At 40.7% G+C, this 17,245-nt stretch overlaps 1 protein-coding gene across 1 annotated transcript in view; it reads right to left on the reverse strand.

Annotated features, from left to right (window-relative positions):
* The window catches only part of ASIP (agouti signaling protein), a 39,248-nt gene that overhangs the window by 20,741 nt on the left and 1,262 nt on the right, over window positions 1–17,245 (reverse strand). Inside the window, exons 2-3 of the mRNA XM_037496661.2 lie at window positions 16,319–16,439; window positions 4,575–4,654 (exon numbers count right to left, since the gene is read on the reverse strand). The gene's annotated coding sequence lies outside the window, so the exon portion shown is untranslated. The remainder of the gene's footprint in view (window positions 1–4,574; window positions 4,655–16,318; window positions 16,440–17,245) is intronic.

Genomic DNA, 17,245 nt, shown 5'->3' on the forward strand with positions numbered 1-17,245 from the left:
GCGGGGTGTGGGTGAGAGTATCCACCACAGATAGAGTGGGGAACAGAATAGGCAGACTGACTGAAATACACTGCTGAGGGGAGCAGCGGGCTAGACAGGAGAGGTGTGCCTTGCCATGTGGGCTGTGGATTGCTTCATAGTGAGGCGCTTAACCCCATGTGCCACCAGGGAGGCCCTCTTCCAGAGGGAGTTCTTTGGAGACCTAGTAGAAGAAAGACAAGTGGAGAAGCCAAGACCCACAATCACCAATTTGGATACTAGAATATTTAAGGGGTGTCTTTTTACAATTTCACTACATAATTGTGGTCACTACATAATTGTTGGCATAAATTTAAAATTGAAATATTCCTCAGTGGCACCTCTGGGAAGGAAGTGAGGTAAATACTCTGAGAAGTCACAAGAATTTCTTTCTTCAATCCTAGGTTACACTAGTAATACCAAAAGAACCTGTGCCTGAATCCAGACCCACTTCAGAGAATATTTACAATGTTCAGGCCATCAGTGAACTCCTAACTAACAGAGCCCAGCCTAGAAACTTTGGAGATGGCAGTGGATTTAATCTTACAGTGGAAAGCAGAATATGCTAAGTCATATGTCTGGGGGCCTCCCCGGTGGCGCAGTGGTTGAGCGCTGGGTTGCGAAGCTGCCCGCGGCCTCTGCGGTGCCGGTTCGATCCCCGGCTGCTCCCCGGCCACCAGAGGAGGGTCCCACATGGCGCGCAGACCTCTCCTGCCACCCGCTGCTCCCCTCAGCAGTGTACTTCGGTCCTTCTGCCTGCTCTGCTCTCCGCTCTGGCTCTGGTGAATTCTCTCACTATCCCGCGTTTCTGACTGTACCCAGTGCATGTATAAACAAAACAAACAAACAAACAAACAAACAAACAAATAAATAAATAAAACATGCCTCTATTAAAAAAAAATTATAAAAAAAAAATAAATAAATAAAAAATAAAAAACTAAGTCATATGTCTGGCTTTTCTAGATGGCTGTTAAGAAACTAAGTACCTGTACCAGGAACATGACAATACCAGGCCCATATTATACTTATTTATTTATTTAAAGATTTATTTATTTATACAAGCACTGGGGTATAGGCCAGAAGTGCGGGAGGGTGAGAGAATTCACCAGAGACAGAGCAGGGAGCAGAACAGGCAGAAGGACCAAAGTACACTGCTGAGGGGGCCAGTGGGGGAGACGGGAGAGGTCTGCCTCACTATGTGGGAATCTCCCTGGCTGGGCAGGAATTGAACCGACACTGCAGAGGCTGCGGAGAGCTTCACAGCTGTGCTCAACCCACTGCGCCACCGGGAAGGCCCTACATAATTATTTATATGACTCTAACTCTTTGAAGTAGGAATCCTCTCTTATTCCTATGTATTTCCCATAGGTACCTACCAGGTTGTTTGATGCATTAAAGGTGCCATTAAATTGGTGTGAATTGACTCGATATACCAGAAAAAGAAACTGAAACCAGAAAAATGAAACTTAACATCACTAGAGAACAAGACTAGTCTGATAAAAGAAATAAAAGAAATAAAGTTGTGCAGATTTCTGTGCACCATACTTTGTTCACCTAGCTTTTTATCTGTGGGCTTTCACCATCTGTTAGAAAGTTATCATTGTATTCAAGAAGACTATGTGGGCCTCCCTGGTGGCACAGCGGTTGAGCGCTGGGTTGCGAAGCTGCCCGCGGCCTCTGCGGTGCCGGTTCGATCCCCGGCTGCTCCCCGGCCACCGGAGGAGGGTCCCACATGGCGCGCAGACCTCTCCTGCCGCCCGCTGCTCCCCTCAGCAGTGTACTTCGGTCCTTCTGTCTGCTCTGCTCCCCGCTCTGGCTCTGGTGAATTCTTTCACCCTCCCATGCTTCTGACTGTACCCAGGGCATGTATAAACAAAACAAACAAACAAACAAATAAATAAATAAAAAACATGGCTCTAACCAAAAAAAAAAAAAAAAAAAAGAGGGGAGCAGCAGGCTCCCAGATAGAAGACTATCTGGGAATATATTATTGGTAGCATAACTTCTAAGGTGCTGACAGGAATAGTCTTGTTCCTGAAGCCACGGCTAGTTACCAGGAAGTGATAAGACTTCTTTCCCACCCTGTAGGATGGGTATAGGCAACATCATGCCACTTTCCATTCGGTACCACCAAATGGCTGGAAATTTATCTCAAATTTCCTCTGCCTAGGAAGAGTATTATTGCTTCGGTAGGTTTGTTTCCCACTCAATTGTTAAGCCCTCTGTGTTTTGTTCCCTTTCTTTGTCACCTGAAATATGCCCATTTTGTTATTTTCTCTTTTTTTCATATATAGATTCCTTTTCTCACCATAGAATGGGGGTTGTTCGCATGTGTGTGATCTAACTCTTGGGGTCCCTGAGAACCTATCAGTAGGTACATGAGGTCAAAATGATTTTCAAAATAATGCTAAAACATTATTTGTCTTTTTCACTCTGATTCTCTTACAAGTGGAATTTTCCATATACTATATAACATGTGCTATCACAACAGGCTAAATAGAGAAGCAGACATGAGAATCCAGTTGTCTTCTTTTTTTTTTTTAAGATTTATTTTACTTATACAAGAACTGGGGTACAGGCCAGATGTGCGGGAGGGTGAGAGGATTCACCAGAGACAGAGCGGGGAACAGAACAGCCAGAATGACCGAAATACACTGCTGAGGGGAGCAGAAGATGAGACACGAGAGGTCTGCTGCGCCATGTGGGATTCTCGCCAGCCTGCCGGGATCGAATCTGCACTGCAGAGGCTGCGGACAGCTTCACAGCGCTGCGCTCAACCACCTGCGCTCAACTATAGGGAGGCCCCGGTAGTTATATTTAAAGAGCAGGTTTATTAGAAAAGGGATAGGACAGTAAAAGACACTTGCATAGATACAAGCATGCAGAAAGAGCTGCTCCAAAAGGGACAGGTTTGCTAAGAGAGGCCTGCAAGGTTGCAGGTGGGCAGCATTGAGGAGAGCTGCCTTCACTGAGGGAGGTCAGTGAGAAGTCCCGGCATGGTACAGGTCATGGACAGGGGCAGGAAGGCTGCTGCCCTGCAGAGGGAGAGGGTTGGTGAAAAGAAGCACCTGCATGGTCACAGGTGGGCAGACAGAGTGCTGCTCCAGTTGTCTTTCATTAAGTCAAACATTAAAGCGATTCACAGAAAAGTACAACAATGCCAATCTTTTCATTACTATTTTGGGTTTTTTTAAATCTTGGTTGCTTCCAAGATTATGCAATCATGAATAAAACTGCTATAGGGCCTCCCTGGTGGCACAAGGGATTAAGATGCAACTTATGAAGCTATCCACAGCCACTGCAGCACGAGTTCGATCCCCGGCAAGGGAGCTACCCATATGGCGCAGCAGACCTCTGGGGTATAGGACAGAGATTCAGGGGATGAGAGGCTTCACCAGAAACAGAGTGGGTAACGGACCAGGCAGACTGATTGAAATACACTGCTGAGAGGGCCTCCCCGGTGGCGCAGCGGTTGAGCGCTGGGTTGCGAAGCTGCCTGCAGCCTCTGTAGCGCTGGTTCGATTCCCAGCTGCTCCCCGGCCACCGGAGGAGGGTCCCACAGGGCGCGCAGACCTCTCCTGCCGCCCACTGCTCCCCTCAGCAGTGTACTTCGGTCCTTCTGCCTGCTCTGCTCCCTGCTCTGGCTCTGGTGAATTCTCTCACCCTCCCGCGCTTCTGACTGTACCCAGTGCTTGTATAAATAAATAAATAAATAAATCGTAAAAAAAAAAAAAAAAGAAATACACTGCTGAGGGGAGCAGTGGGCAAGACAGGAGAGGTCTGCTGCACCATGTGGGTAGCTCCCTGGCATTGAACTTATGCCACAGAGACTGTGGATAGCTTCACAGTGCTGTCTTAACCCCTTGTGCCATGAGGGAGGCCCCGTAATTACTTTTGAAGCACCTATACAATATAGAGTAGTAGTTTGCGCAGGTGGCCCCATTAAAATAGAACGCTTATCTCATTTGGGCACAACTCGTCAATATTTTGCTTCCCAACACCATCTAACTCTTATCTCCTACACCCGAGAGAAAGGCAATCAAAAGAAGGAATCCAGTATTATGGTGTATGTGTGTGCGTGGGCGGGTGGGCGCACACGCGGGCACTGAAAGTGGTGAGGTAAGGGGTGAAGGTGAAGAAAAGACTGAAAATTATTATTTAAGGATGAGGGTATGAGAAAAGGTAAGCTGTCCCTAGAATATGAGTATACCTTTCAAATCAACATACTCTTTTCAGAGACTAGACTTTTTTTTCTTTCATAAAAGAGCAGCTAGTCAATCCTTGTACATTAAAAAAAATTATTTAATAGTAAAAACTCCACGTTATCCTGTGTTCCATCCATTCACCACACTTAACCCCAAAGGATTCTGATTTCTGCAAGCCTGAGGAGGTAGGACAAGCCCAGACAGCTTAGAAAGCAAGAAAAACCCTTCTTTTTGGGGACTGTGTTTTTCCTTTAGTTCCTGTCTGACTCAGCTACAGGAAGGAGAAGGAAATTGTCAATAGCTCAGTTACTCTACAGGAGGCACAAGACATTTGACAAATGTTTTTCCTACCTTGAAGACAATCTGCTCACTCCTCAAATGTTTTCCAGTCAAAGTGAATTTCCACATCCCTTTAAAAACTTGCAGCTTTTCTACAAGGGAGACAATTCGTACCAAGTTACATTGAAGAAAATGTTTAAATCATATATAATCAAATGTATCCGGAGAAAGGAATATAGCCTGTACTTTGAAGTGTTCTGTTTCTAGGCTTTCTTTCACTTGCAAAGAAATTTGACTCCATCCAAGTCTCCCCTCCAGATGTCTATGAGAAAGAAAGGGACGGCACAAAGACATTTTTCCAATGGTAATTCCCAGATGTGAGCTATATGAAATGATTAAATGCAGCCCTCCTGTCAAATTCCAGAACAATCCACACTCTGAGTTCTCTTGACACATGATTTTTTGCAGTTTGAGCAAAAGTAGTCCAAATTTAGGAGTATGTGACAAAATTCCATCCTTTCTACCATTGTCTCTTCTTGTCCTAAAATGACTTTATTCCACCAAGTCATACATGAATTCTGTATGGGTTGTGACTAATTCTGATCTATCTAAGACTAGAATATATAACTATGCTTTCGAGTTTCATGATAATTAATATTTATCCTAATATTTGAATGTAGGTGACAATAAGAACAATAAAACCTATATAATTCTATGCTTCCTCAGTGAATGAGAAAGCATTTTTAGAAAAAGTTGCAAAGATAATATGAAATGGGACTGAGTATGGTGGGAGTGAATAAACCAAGTTGTATGGCAGGGAAGGGAATAGCTAGTTTGGATATTTTTTTCAGGCAGATTTCAAAATGATGCCTTAGTAGTTGGAGTTCAAGAAGCTCTGAAGAGGGCATTTTATTTATTTATTTATTTTTTTAAGATTTATTTATTTATGCATACAAGAGCTAGGGTGGGGCCTCCCATAGTGGTGCAGGCAGTTGAGAGCAGCGCTGTGAAGCTGTCCGCAGCCTCTGCAGTGCCGGTTTGATCCCTGCTGGCCTCGGAACAACCCATATGGCGAGCAGACCACTCCTGTCTTGCCTGCTGCTCCCCTCAGCAGTGCATTTCGTCAGTCTGCCTGTTCTGTTCCCCACTGTGTCTCTGGTGAATCCTCTCACCCTCCACACCTCTGGCCTTAACCCCAGTTCTTGCATAAATAAATAAAAATCTTATAAAAAAACAAAACAAAAGCTAGGGTGTAGGCCAGAGGTGTGGGGGGTGAGTGGATTCACCAGAGACAGAGTGGGGAATAGAACAGGCAGATCTACTGAAATTCACTGCTGAGGGGAGAAGCAGGCGAGACAGTAAAGGCCTGCTGCACCATATATGGGTTAGCTCCCTGGCTGGGGATCGAACTTGTGCTGCAGATAGCTTCACGGTGCTGAGACTTAACCCCTTGTGCCACAAGGGAGGCCCAGAACCCAGCTCCTCTTTTTTTTTTTTTTAAATGAAAGTTTATTTATTTATTTATTTATTTGTTTTTTGGTTAATAGTATATTTTATTTTAATTTTTTTTATTTTTATAAATTTTATTTTTTTAATAAATTTTATTTTTATATTCCCCATACAATTGCAACCCCCTTATTTTGACCCCAATCCCTCCCCTCCCCACCCCCACCCTCCATAGAGTGTCTCTGGTTCATAGTTGTTTGTTGATTTTCATTTTCACTTTCTTATAGTTATTCATTTTCCTGGCCCCTTATTTAAGTTTTCTAGATTCCTGCTATGAGTGAGACCATCCGGTATTTTTCTTTTTCTTTCTGGCTTGTTTCGGTGAGCATGATCCCTTCCAGCGCCATCCATGTTGCTGCAAATTGCATGTGTTTATCTTTTTTGAATGCTGAGTAATATTCCATGGTGTATGTGTACCACATCTTCTTGATCCAGTCATCTGTTTTTGGGCATTTAGGTTGTTTCCAAAGCTTAGCTATTGTAAACAGTGCTGCTATAAACATAGGGGTGCAGGTGCTCTTTGGAATTGATGTTTCTGTGTCCTTTGGGTAAATACGTAGGAGTGGAATTGCTGGATCATATGGAAGCTCTATGTTTAGTAGATCAAGAAATCTCCACACAGCTCTCCATAGTGGTTGGACCAGTTTGCACTCCCACCAGCAGTGCAGGAGAGTTCCTTTTTCTCCACAACCTCGCCAACATTAGTTGTTGCTAGTTTTTTTAATATGTGCCATTCTCACTGGTGTAAGATGGTATCTCATGGTAGTTTTGATTTGCATTTCCCTGATTACAAGTGATGTTGAACATTTTTTCATATGCCTGTTGGCCATTTTCATTTCCTCTTCAGAGAAGTTTCTTTTTAGCTCTTCTGCCCATTTTTTGACTGGATTATTTTCTTTGTTGTTGTTGAGTCTCATCAGCTCTTTGTAGATTTTTGTGATCAGTCCTTTATCATTAGTGTTGTGTGCAAAATGTTCTCCCAATCAGTGGGGTTTCTCTTTGTTTTTGTTATTGTCTCTTTTGCTGTGCAGAAGCTCTTTAATTTGATGTAGTCCCAGCTGTTGATCTTTGCCTTCACTATCACTGCTTTGGGTGATGTGTCTGTAAAGATGTCTTTGATGTGCATATCATGTAGTGTTTCGCCTATATTTCCTTCTATGTATTTTATGGTTTCAGGTCTTATGTCTAGTTCTTTAATCCATTTTGAGTTTGTTTTTGTATATGGTGTGAAATAGTAATCAAGCTTCATTCTTTTGCATGTAACAACCCAGTTTTCCCAGCACCATTTATTGAACAAACTTTCTTTGCTCCAATGCATATTCTTTGCTCCTTTGTCAAAGTTTAGTTGACCATAAATCTGTGGGTTTATTTCTGGATTTTCTATTCGATTCCATTGGTCTGTGTGTCTGTTCTTGTTCCAATACCATGCAGTTTTGATGATTATGGCTTTGTAGTAGATTTTGAAGTCTGGGAGTGTGATGCCTCTATTCCCTTCTTTTTTTTTTCAGGAGAGCTTTGGCTATTCGGGGTTTTTGGTCATTCCATATGAATTTCATCAATAATTGTTCTATTTCTTTGAAGAATGACATTGAAATTTTTATTGGAATAGCATTGAATCTGTATATTGCTTTTGGTAGGATGGCCATTTTAATAATGTTTATTCTTCCAATCCATGAGCAGGGGATGTCTTCCCATTTCTTTGTGTCTTCTTCTATTTCTTTTAACAGTGTTTTATAGTTTTCTTTGTACAGGTCCTTTACCTCTTTTGTTAGATTTATTCCCAAGTATTTGATTTTTTTTTTGTTTTGATAATAAAAGGGATGGTTTTTTTGATTTCTTCTTCTTCAGATTTATCGTTTGTGTATAGGAAGGCTACTAACTTTTGCGTGTTGATTTTGTATCCTGCCACTTTACTGAACTGATTGATGAGTTGAATTAGTTTTTCTGTGGAGTTTTTGGGGTTCTCTATGTATATTATCATATCATCTGCAAATAGTGAGTTTGACTTCTTCTTTTCCTATTTGGATTCCTTGTATGTCTTTCTCTTGTCTTATTGCTCTGGCTAGGACTTCCAGTATTATATTGAAAAGCAGTGGTGAGAGCGGACATCCTTGTCTTGTTCCAGATCTTAATGGAAATGCTTTCAGCTTTTCACCATTGAGAATGATACTGGCGGGCCTCCCCAGTGGCGCAGCGGTTGAGCGCTGGGTTGCGAGGCTGCCCGCGGCCTCTGCAGCGCCGGTTAGATCCCCGGCTGCTCCCCGGCCACCCGAGGAGGGTCCCACATGGCGCGCAGACCTCTCCTGCCGCCTGCTGCTCCCCTCAGCAGTGTACTTCGGTCCTTCTGCCTGCTCTGCTCCCCGCTCTGGCTCTGGTGAATTCTCTCACCCTCCCACACTTCTGACTGTACCCAGTGCATGTATAAACAAAACAAACAAACAAACCAGCAAACAAATAAATAAAGCATGCCTCTATAAAAAAAAAAAAAAAAAAGAGAATGATACTGGCTGTTGGCTTGTCATACGATGTTGAGGTATGTTCCTTGTATCCCAAGAATTTCAAGGGCTTTTATCATGAATGGGTGTTGTACTTTGTCGAAAGCTTCTCATCATCTATTGATATTATCATATGGTTTTTATATTTCTTTTTGTTGATGTGTTGGATAATGTTGATTGATTTTCGGATGTTGAACCATCCTTGTGTCCCTGGAATGAATCCTACTTGGTCGTGGTGAATTATCTTATGGATACATTGTTGGATTCTGATAACTAAAATTTTATTGAGGATTTTTATATCAGTGTTCATTAGGGAGATTGGCCTGAAGTTTTCTTTTTCCCAGCTCCTCTTTAGTTGACCTTCCTACTGCTCCTTCAAACCCTATTCCTCAGTGCTCCCCTCTCCTATACTATACTTGGGCATCTCAAATTAATTGCAGTTCCCTAAAATTTCCAAGCTATTTTCCTACCCCTGGAGCCTTTACACATGCTGTCCTTCTGCCCATAATAGATCAGTAGGCAAACATCTCTTTTTAGGACTCAGGTCAAGCATCATCTCTATTACCTTTCTCAATTTCTTTAAGTAGCATGAACTAGTACCTTCTTTTCTCTGTACCATATCCTGCACATTTCATTGCTTTTATTTGTTTGCACACTGACTCCTCTACTAGACTATAAGCCTTTGAGGGCAGGTATGAAAGAAGTTTCTTCCACTGAAATAAGTTTAGGGGTGTTTGAAACATTTGGAAAATAGAGATCGAGCTAAAATTTCTTAAATGCTTGCTATGTGCCAAAACTAGCTAGCCATTTTCACTTTCTAGTTGATATTCTTTGTTCTATGGCTGTGACATCAGAGTTCCAGATGAAATGTTTAAGCTGAGACATTACAATCCAGCAATATTTTTACATTTCTCCAATGTTTCAAACATTATCCTAAAATAGGGCCTCCCAGATGGTACAGCAGGTTGACCACAGTGCTGTGAAGCTGTTTGCAGCTTCTGCAGCGCGGGTTTGATCCTGGCCGGCGGCAGAGATACCCACATGGCACAGTAGACCACTCCTGTCTCGTCCGCTGCTACCCTCAGCAGTGGATTTCAGTCAGTCTGCCTGTTATGTTCCCCACTCTGTCTCTGGTGAATCCTCTTACCCTCCTGCATATCTGGCCTGTATCCTGGTTCTTGTGTGGATAAATAAATCTTAAAAAAAATTATCCTAAAATATATTTTAATTAGGAAGAACTCTCCTTTCCTGCTAATTATTAAATCCATATGTATGTCAAGGAAACCAATTTCTGTTTGATTCAGTCACACTCAATTCATCACACAGTCTTGCTTTAACGGGCTATTTGAAGTTCAAGAAGTCATTAGAAAGCTCATAATGCCCATTTATGAGAAAAAAAGGATGTAGGTAAAATTAAGCAAAACCAAATGTTAACAAAATCCTAAAGGACTAAGCAGAATCTTACTAAGGAAAGCTAAGATATGCTGATTTGACTTTTTAGACTTCAAGTAAGCACGTATTAACTCAAGGAGTCCTCACATCTTTAGCACGTATTTTCTCCCAAGAGACTGTAAGAAGAGACTGTAAGAGAGAAAGAACAGTTTGATGTATTTCCAGCAATATTTTAGTTTAGGTTTTCAGAAAAACTTCTATAAAACACCTAAAGTTGCTAACTAAAATATCATAAACATGCTTTCTAATGTACATTTGAGTTCCTAAGAAAGTAAAAGTCCAATGACCTTTTTTTTTTAATCCAGAGACTAAAAATAAAGAGGAAGCTAAAATTATAGGATAAACATGAATTAATCTAGATGGTGGGGAGGACAGGGGAGGAGAGGGGCGTGGAGTGGAGGGAAGAAGAGGTTGCCTGTTTTAGGAATTAAGGATTTAATACTTTGAAAGACAAATGAACTAAAGAGAAACAGAATGCCTGGGAAAAATTGAGATCCTTGGTCAAAGAATGAATTACTTTTTCCACCATCATAGAGAATTTTTTTTTAATGTTCTATGGCATTTGCATCTTTTTTTAAAATAAAAATTTATTAATTTATGCATACAAGAGCTGGGGCACAGGCCAGAGATGCAGGGGGATGAGAAGATTCACCAGAGACAGAGTAGGGAACAGAACAGGCAGACTGATGAAATACACTGCTGAGGGGAGCAGCGGGTGAGTCAGGAGAGGTCTGCTGTGCCATGTGGGTTGCTCCCTGGCCAGCTGGGGATTGAACTTGTGCTGCAGAGGCTGCGGATTGCTTCATAGTGTGGTACTTAACCCCTTGAGCCACCAGGGAGGCCTCATCATAGAGAATTAACATGGAAGTATGTTTGTTTTAGCCGTACTCGGTATGAAAAAAAATCTTACTCAAAAATTTGTAACTCCCTGGGGCCGCAGCAGGTTGAGCGCAGAGCTGTGAAGCTGTCCACAGCCTCTGTAGCGTGGGTTCATTTCCCAGCCGGCCAGGGAGATTCTCACATGGTGCAGCAGATCTCTCCTGTCGCACCCGTTGCTCCCCTCAGCAGTGCTTTCGGTCTGTCTGCCTATTCTGCTCCCCACTCTGTCTCTGGTGAATCCTCTCACCCTACCGTGCCTTTGGCCTATATCCCAGCTATTGTATAAATAAAAAATAAAAATCTTTAAAAAAAAATTTGTAACTATGGATTTATGCTCAGGTGGGTTTGACAATCATATTTATACTAACTACATGTTGTTAGGACTTTTATGCCAAAAACTTTAAGTAAAAAATTGGTCCTACATCGAGGTATTTGACCAGAGCAAATACTAAAACTCTCTGGCAGGGACAACCAAGCCCTGTCAAAGATGAGCTCTTGAAAATTAGAAAATGTAACTTTAAAATTACAAAATACATACACAAAATACGCAAGCATCAGTTTATGAGCTTATCAAAGGACACCATTAAGAAAGTGAAAAGACAAATATATTCACAATACATATATCTGACAAAGAATTTGTATCTATCAATAGAATTTATAAAGAACTCCTACTAATCCACAAAAAAGAGAATAATCCAACCAGAACAAATCACAAAGATATCCAAATGGCCAACAAACATATAAAAAGATGTTCAATAGGGCCTCCCTGGTGGTGCCACCACCTGGTGGTGCACCACACTGTGAAGCTGTCCGCAGCCACTACAGCAGGAGTTTGATCCCTGCCGGCCAGGGAGTAACCCACATGGCGCAGCAGACCTCTCCTGTCTCTCCTGCTGCTCCCCTCAGCAGTGTATTTCGGTCAATCTGCCTGTTCTGCTCCCCACTCTGTCTCTGGTGAATCCTCTCACCGCCCTCCCATCAGCACCTCTGCCTTGTACCCCAGTTCTTGTATGCATAAATAAATCTTTAAAAAAAAGATGCTCAATGTCATTACTTATTTGGGACATGTAAACAAGAACCAAAATGAAATAATACTGTAAATTCACCAGAATTGATACAATTAAAAGTCTGACAATACCAATTATTGATGAATATGTGGAATAACTAGAATACTTATTCATTCTGGATGGGCACGAAAAATTATACAACCACTTCAGAAATCTGAGTTTCTAATAAAGCTAAACATTTTCCAAAAATGATCTAGGAAACAAAACCTCAGAGTTAGGAAACTCAAGGGAATCTGAGCATATGAATACCTAAACACATTACAGTGAAATTATGAAAAACTAAGGGACGATGTTAACACCACCAGAAAAGGGCTAAGAAAATGACCTTGCCTGTAGTAACAAGAATTCCCAACTCCCATGTTTTGATCTTGAAATACTATTTCCCATTAAAAGAAACTAGAGTGTATTAGAGAAATAGTTCATTCTAGATCTGGGACAGGAAAAGTACAAGATTAACCTGTAGGAGGTGTCAGTACATTTTTGATCCCTGAATGCTGAGAAAATATCTTTATTCACCCCTCGTAACTGATTAATAGTGTGACTTAGTATATGGAATTCTAGTTTGAAAAAATTTTCTCATAATTCTCTCATAATTTTGAAAGCACTGTTTTGCTGTCTTCTAGCCACCAGTGTTAATGTTGAAAAATAAGCTACTCTTAAGACCTACTCTTTTATAAGTCATCCATTTCCCTTTCCCTGTTTCCTCATCTCCTAGCACTGATATATATATATATATATATATTTAATCTTCTCTTTATTCCTTATGTTTGAAACTGTCATAGTGTTTTGGCTTTTTTCCCCCCTACATTACGCGGGGCACTCAGCAGGCTTAGTCTTCTGTAAATTCGTATCCTTCAGTTTGTCAGATAATCTTCTGGTTTCTTTGATACATTCCTAACAGTTCTCTTTTTCTAGAACTCCTATTAGCCTACTGTTGGACCTTATGATTCATTCTCTTATTTTCTTTCTTATTTTCCATTTCTGTGTTTTTATTCTATTTTCTGGAAAAGTCCCTTAACTTGGTGTATATATATGTATATACACATACATATGTATATATTTTTGTTATTATATTTTTAACTTCCCAGAGCTATCATTCTCTGATTGTTCCTTTTTTAGAATGCTCACATGAAAATCATGAGATTGTGTTTCCTCAATGAATGATAAACCATATTAGTAATTAGCATCTTAGGTCATCAATAGTCTTCATAAAGACTGTTTATTTGCTGTTTTTCCGGGACCAAATTATGAGGTGAGCAGTCCAAATTGAAGTTCAGCATACATATCCTTTGAAGTGGTAATAGGCTATTGCTGAAAGCATCTTGAGGAACATTTTCTCATGAAATAAGACGCGAAACTTGTAATGACTATTAAGAGAGATCAGGGACACTAGAAAACTGGAAAAACAACTACTTAAAAATTATCCTAAGAGTTTTTTTCCCCCCGTTTGATCCCCACACAAATCCAGAAGTTGCACCAGCTTGGCTTCCCTATGTCCTTTAGAAAAGAAGAAATTGAGGCACAAATAAAGAAGAGATTTGCTCAAGATTCATTAGCTACTAAGGAAAACCCAAAATTTCAAACATGATCTTTTGAACTCATATTCAGTTTTTTTAATTGTGGTAAATACACATAATAAAATTTACCATCATGACCATTTTTACATTTATGATTTAATTAAGTACATTCACATTGTTGTAGCAACCAATCTCTAAAACTTTGCTCTCACAAACCGAAAAGCTGTACCCATTAAAACAATTCCCTTTTGCCTTCGTCTCCCAACCATGCTTCTACATTCTGCTTCCATGATTTTGTATGAGTTACCTCATACAAGTGGGAAAATACAGTTTTCGTCTTTTTGTGACTGCCTTATTTCTCTTGGCACAATGTCCTCAAGGTTTATCCATACAGTAGCATGTGCCAGAATTTCCTTCCTTTCTAAGGTTGAAATATATTGCATTATATGTAAATACTACATTTTGTCAATCTATTCATCCACTGATGGATACTATAGTTGCTTCTACCTCCTGGTTATTATAGGTAATGCTACTACCAATGTAGGTATACAAACATTTCTTCAGGATTCTTCTTTCACTGACAATGAAAAAACCATGCCCAATGAGAATGTAATTCCCAACTAATATCCAGAATGTTATTCTAGAGTAGAGGTATTGTTTATCTTATTTGAATTATTGATGACTAAAGATATTTTAAATGTATATTAATTATAAGAAATAAATGTATTGTCTCCATTAAAAAAAAAGACTCTGCTTTTACTTCTTCTGCTATATATCTAGAAGTAAAGTTGTTAAATTATATGGTAATTTAATTTGTTTTGTTTTGAGGATCAACCATACATAGAGGGTATGCCATTTTACATTTCTAACAACAGTGCACAAGGTTCCAGTTTATATCCTTGCTAACTCTTGTCAGGTTTTTTGTTTTTGTTTTTAAATAGCCAGGTGTGAGGTGGTTTTGTTAACAGTTTTGAAGTCTTCTATTGAGATGCCAGGACACTAAATAACTCCTGGTAACATTTTATAGCAATAAGACCCTAGTAGATTAAGACACTGTAGAAGGCAACACTGCACACAATCCCTGTTCTCAAGGGTTTTGTAATCTACCTGAAAGGCAGGACATATGCACTTAGAAATAAACAACAATGCAAGATACTATAATTTAAATGCTGAGTCAATGCTGGTATTATATAAAGACAGAAGAGGGTAAATTTTAATAGGCTGAAATGACTTTAAAAAGGCCTCGAAGAGTAAGTGGCACCTAAAAACATTTTTATTTTTATTTACTTTTATTTTTTAGATTTATTTAATTATTTATACAAGCACTGGGTACAGTCAGAAGCGCGGGAGGGTGAGAGAATTCACCAGAGCCAGAGCAGGGAACAGAACAGGCAGACTGACAAAATACACTGCTGAGGGGAGCAGCGGGCGGCAGGAGAGGTCTGCGTGCCATGTAGGACCCTCGCCCAGCGGCCGGGGATCGAGCAGGTGCTGTGGAGGCTGCGGGCAGCTTCGCAACCCAGCGCTCAACTGCTGCGTTCACCGGGGAGGCCCCTAAAATCAATCATTTTTAAAGGGAGGGTTTTAATTACCAAAGCAGAGCTTTCTGCATTTTGAGATCTCTGGAAGATAAGCAAATAGAGAGCTAGGCACTTGGATGTGAGGCTAAAACTCAGAGGAGCTTGGATGTGAGGCTAGAACTCAAAGGTGAGGTTTGGGTTGGAAATGTGACATAATAACAGTATTTGAAATAGTATTTTCATTTGAGTATAGCTGGATCAACTTGCTTGGACTTGATAATTAGTAAATCTCAGTGACACACTGGTTACCTTATAAGTCATTTCTACATACGACTAAATAACAATTCATTCCTACTAGTTTAATTCTCAAAGGATAACTCTATTCAAGACATCTTTGGGGGAGAGAAAAGATATCTTCTATCAACCCAAAGATAAATTTAATTTCTGTTACTAGATGCTTTTCATTAATATCTCAGTAATTTGTCTCTTTTTCTCAGCAAAGCTAATACTTAAAGGTCCCACTTAATTAGATGTTCATAAATGAAAAGGCCGAATAGGTTTGGATTTCTATGTGAGTTAGAATCTCTATCTAAATTATGCTTTCTGGGCCTCCCTGGTGGTGCAAGGGGTTAAGACACAACCCATGAAGCTATCCGCAGCCACTGCAGCACAAGTTCAATCCCTGGCCAGGGAGCTACCCACATGGTGCAGCAGACCTCTCCTGACTCCCCGTTGCTCCCCTCAGCAGTGTACTTCAGTCAATCTGCCTGTTCTGTTCCCCACTCTGTCTCTGGTGAATCCTCTTACCCCCCACATCTCTGGCCTGTATCCCAGCTCTTGTATGCATAAATAAATAAATCTTTAAAAAAATAAATTATGGGGCCTCCCTGGTGGCGCACGGGGTTAAGCACCGCACTATGAAGCAATCCTCAGCCTCTGCAGCACAAGTTCGATCCCCAGCCGGCCAGAGAGAAACCCACATGAGACCTCTCCTGTCTTGCCCGTTGCTCCCCTCAGCAGTGTATTTCAGGCAGTCTGCCTGTTCTGTTCCCCACTCTGTCTCTGGTGGATCCTCTCACCCCCTGCATCTCTGGCCTGTACCCTAGCTCTTGTATGCATAAATAAATAAATCTTTTAAAAAAATTACAAAAAATTACGCTTCCTATAAGTATGTATGGGCTTGCTTGCCCATCAAAAGAGTCCTGGATTAAGAATCATGAGATCGGGTTTCTACTTTAAATACTGTCACTATTTCACTTTAAGTTATTGTCTCTCTAGGTCTGCTATTTTATGGATCATGTGAAGAGACCAGGGAATATTATAAGGCCTCTGAAAAAAGTAACTTAGTATATAATTGAAGAATTGTCATCATTAGCTTACTATTGAGCAGCTGGAGATCTTGGGTGGTGTTGAGCATAAAGAAAGATCCAGGTGAAGATTCCAGTAGTCTGTTTCTGCATTTCTCATTATTTTTATGGCCTCCATAATTTGGCTTCTGTATCTATAAAACAGGAAAATCACAATGATTTCCTTCACCATGGTGAGAAGGAAATTAATGTGTATATGTTTTGCAGAGATTCCTAGATTGGAGAGGTTAAGATAATTATTTGTATTGACTTTATTATTATTTAAATAGAATCTATCTCTTTGAAAACCTGGAAAAGTTTAGCTGCTATTGCTTTGTGACATTTGCCAGTTCCTCACTGAATCTTGACTTTTCCTGAAAAAGAAACTACTACCCTGGGGAAAGCCTGAAATCTCTAAGGAATATCTTTTTCCTTCCCACTGATTCCCCACTTCATTTGTTTCTAGTTTCTCTCAGTCTTCATTTTCCTGGTTAAACAGGCTTTTCAAATACAGGCCAAACTATTTCCCTCTCTCCTCTTCAAGGCATCCCCATTCAAAGTGCTTTGTGGACTGCCATGCCCCAAATGATTGTTACTGCAGAGACCCAGGAGGTGATAAATGGCATATACCAGTAGCTAACAATCAGGAGTGACTGATATTTGGAGAAAATTTTGTTTGTCATAACAAGGGTGAGGGTGACAGTGGCAGCTAATGGATACAGGCCAGGGATAATGCTAAACATCCTAAATGCACAGAAAAGCCCCAAACAACAAAGAATTATCTGGTTCAAAATGTTGATCAATAGTGTTGCTACTGAGAAACCCTGGTTTGCACAGATATCAGCAGTTGAAGATTACTGAGGAGGCAACGCAGACTTGTTACAGGTGCAGATTCTCAGTGTGGTAAATAAAGTAGCAGTCATTAGCATCAGGCAGTCTGGATTTGGATACCCAGGTTCCC

This window comes from Talpa occidentalis, unplaced genomic scaffold (assembly GCF_014898055.3).
Source record: "Talpa occidentalis isolate TD23 unplaced genomic scaffold, MPIMG_talOcc4v2.1 talOcc4.10, whole genome shotgun sequence".
Classification (NCBI taxonomy): Eukaryota; Metazoa; Chordata; class Mammalia; order Eulipotyphla; family Talpidae; genus Talpa; species Talpa occidentalis.